Genomic DNA, 3,877 nt, shown 5'->3' with positions numbered 1-3,877 from the left:
AAATTCTTTTGTTCTGGACAAAAGATTTTAAGCAAGAGCACATTTTGACAAAAGATTTATCTACATCCACACTGGGTGACTATGCCCAGCGTGTGTGGACAGCGATGATCGCGTTCATCTCTGGGGGGGGGAAGCCACTCAGTGCATACACACTGAGCGGCTGTCCTCCTGCCCGGCACCGATGGCGGGGGGAGGACGGCTTTGTATAGCGAATAGGTATATAATAGGGTATGTGTGTCCTCCACCGAGTTTCCACTGGGTCGGTCCAAGATGGCACAAATTACCGACTGTTCGCTTAGTGTAGTGCTTGGTTGGTCCACAAGAGTAGAAGACAGGTGGCGTAGTACTAGAGGAGTGTCACTTGGGTAAAACACGCTGAGGTAGAGTCCTTGATGGAAATACATTTTGTAAATCCAGGGGTTGGTTCGGACGGCAATCCGGGGTTAAAAGCATAGAAGAGGGGGTATCCCAGCAGCTCACTGACTCGTTTCGCCACTCATGGTGGCTTTATCAAAAGTGATAAAATCACCTGGTTTTGCAGTGTAAATGATTGCCGCTTAAAAAAAAACCTGGAGACTTCTTACCAAATCTCTCACTTTCTGATTCTCTCATCCTATTACATTTCACCCAAACTTTGTTTCAAGCACAAATATATTTTATTATGTGTTTGATACAACATAAATGCATTTTGTGTTTGTACATGCTTCCAGTCATTAACATACCCCATTGAAATATAAGAATATTCCGAAATACAGAATTATCTGTTATCCTAAATGCTTCTGGCCCTTAGCAGTTTGGATACGGGATACTCAACCTGTACAAACAAGAAATAAAGAGATGTGGTTCCTCCTAGTGCAATAACATACCACCACCATTGCTGTGTAAAACCTTATACATCTAACCTCAATACATTGGGCATCTTTTTTTGTTTTGTTAAGTGTGTCTTAATCACGACACAATTAGCATGCACATCTAGACTGCTGGTTAATTTTGCTATATGACACTTGTATATTGCGTGTGGCTGAGTCTGTATACGGAGCAGAACAGATCTTGTTTTGGAAAAGAAGCTTCCTCCGCTAATTGTAGCACTTAGCGTACAGATTTTAGACACTCAGTCACACACACAATATACAAGTTTCACAAAATAATCATCACAATCTCCTGCGACTTAGCGGGCCATGAGGACCCGATACATCGCTCATGTTTGTGGCTGTGCCCGGTAAGGGAGGGGAGGGGGAGCCGCCGGGACCCTCTGACTCCTCACTGCAAATGAAAGCTCTTAAAGCAAGAGCTGTCCTTTGCCATAATTATCGCATATGTTAGCGCATATGTGATAATTATGTCAGCGATGTTAGAGCATCCCGCCCAATGTATTTGTTTTAGTTCCATCTATAAAGACGCAATGCATATTCTATTTTGATGAACACTCATTCTACGTTTACTTTGTCTTCACAGGAAACCTAGAAGGGACGAGAACCTTAGTGAAGAGGCAGCGAAAGTCATCGCCAGCCTCCCCGACTTATCGTTCATGCATGCAAAGGTGTTGATGTTTCCAGTCTCATTAACACCTTCAACAAGTGCTCGACACAAGGTAGACTGATTACACGAAAACGAGGAGTAATCCAAATTGCAATGGGTGTTTTATATCCAATCTTTTTAAAGCGGATTAAAGTGTTCTTGCTGTCACACAAAAATCACTTCAGCTGATTTGTTGGTGAGCAACACTATAAAGCGTAAATACATTCTAATGTATATTTCAACACTGAATACTCCATTTATATGAGAAATCTTAATTTGTATATAATGGCGACGGGAACTTTTTTTTTTGTCTTTGATGTGCTGGGGGTACATACACTGGTGGATCCTTTCTTACAAAACGTTAAAAAAAAAAAGTTGAGACAAAAGTGAACATGCAAAACCTTCACTGCCTGTGAGCCTGTCCCGGTGACTTTTTTTTTTCTTCTTCTTCTTCTTCCTCCCAGTTGCATTGAAGTTGTTATTGTACTGTTACATTTGAATGTTAAGTGTTTGTTCATTTTGTGTTAATTTAAAACTAACCTATGTTGAGCGGAATCTGTTAAATCCATTTCCCGATTGCGTCCGCGTTGCTGGCAGTGGAACGGGTTAGGGAAGCGCAGCCAGGTCAGGTTGGACTTGCAGGGATTTTACAATCATATCATCAGTTCACGTCCATCCGGGGTTGTCTTTCCTACTCCGTAACCATTCTGTCCGTGGACCGTAAAATTGCAGGTGATTTGGGGGCTTAATCGACTAGATTTTGGGTTAAGAAGGACCAAAATTAACATGATTGTGACTATGAAGAATTTGATTACTGTTTTTGTTTAGTTTGTTTGTCTGTTGTCGTACCACTATCCTTCTTCTGATTTGCACAGTGTAAAAATAAAAATGAACATAATCATAGGTTGCTATGGTTTAGGCTGTACATACATTGAAGACTTTGGGATGTAAATTAATGGGAAAATTCCTATGGAAAAAAAAATACAAATTTGATCTGTAGCAACAAGGTCCATGTGCATGCCCAAGTTCTTCTGAAATGTAAGCGTGTACATTCTCTTTTAGCTTACACAAGAATAAAAAAAAAACTTTAAATTGTCTTGGGTTTGTTTTTACTTTGTAGTTCTTTTTGTTTCGCCATTTTGAACTTTTTATTTATTTTCATTTCTGTGTTTGGTTGATGGATTAACTACGGCATTTACAATAAGGTAAATATTTAGTCAATACAGGTGGTTCTTGAAATGCCAACCTAAAGGTGTGTATCATAAAGACAATGCAATAGTATGGAAAAAAATTAGCATTGCCTGTATCTACTTTTATTTGGTAGAACTACTTTATCTCTACTTCACTGGACTGAGGACTTTACACCCAAGAATACGGTTTGTTTGTACCATTTTCTGCAGGTCCTAACACTATTGCTCAAAATGGCTACAATGCACATAGCTATCACATCAATGTGTGAAGGGGGCTGCAGGCTTAAATGCATTGATCAATTCATGAACCAAATCTCCACTATTAATATCAATGGATTGGATAGAGGTCTCAGCGACTACGAATACCTGTACAAGAAACGTGTTTCTTTTTTTAAACAAATAAGAATTTATTATATATATATATATATATATATATATATATATATATATATATATATATATATATATATATATATATATATATATAAAAAAATGCACAGTAGCATTGAATATAAGAACAAACCGTACAAGGAAATTGCATAGAAAAAACAGCAATCTAAAAAATGCGAAGCTCAGTAAAAAATTGCCTACATATGATATCGCTAAAAAATGAGGGGATATATAAAAATTTTAAGATAAAGTGTAAAAGCTGAACTTACAGTATCTATTTTGGAGGAGCCAGCAGGCAGTAACCAACGCGTTTCGTCATTTAAGACTTCATGAAGTCTTAAATGACGAAACGTATATTTTAGCAAAACAGCATACCAACGTTTTGGGGTATGTCACCCCTTTGCCAAGGTGAAATGTGCAATAACAAAAAACACAGTGCAGCGTGCTTACCTAAATAGCAAATGTGAGTTAGGAGGACGAATCACGCCGTTTGGCGTGCTGGAGCCGGGGACCCAGAAGCAAGCCTCAGGAGGAGACCGGGTGCGTGCGCTTCAGATTGCACTCCACAGAAAGGATTTCCGCCGCCTGTCATTTCCTCCTGAGGCTTGCTTCCGGGTTTGATGCGACTGACAGCATTGAAATAATAATTAGCAGCTCTTCCAACACACCCATGAGGTGGCTGCTGTGTGTCGTTTTTGTTTTTGGGGTGTCGCCAGTAGCCCTAATCCCCAGTTTTTCCTTTTGCTCAGTTCTATAATATGATGCCACGTGGGATTTGA

The sequence above is a fragment of the Crinia signifera genome, chromosome 3 (genome assembly GCF_055691185.1).
Source record: "Crinia signifera chromosome 3, ASM5569118v1, whole genome shotgun sequence".
Lineage (NCBI taxonomy): Eukaryota > Metazoa > Chordata > Amphibia > Anura > Myobatrachidae > Crinia > Crinia signifera.
Note: the sequence above shows the minus strand (reverse complement) of the source record.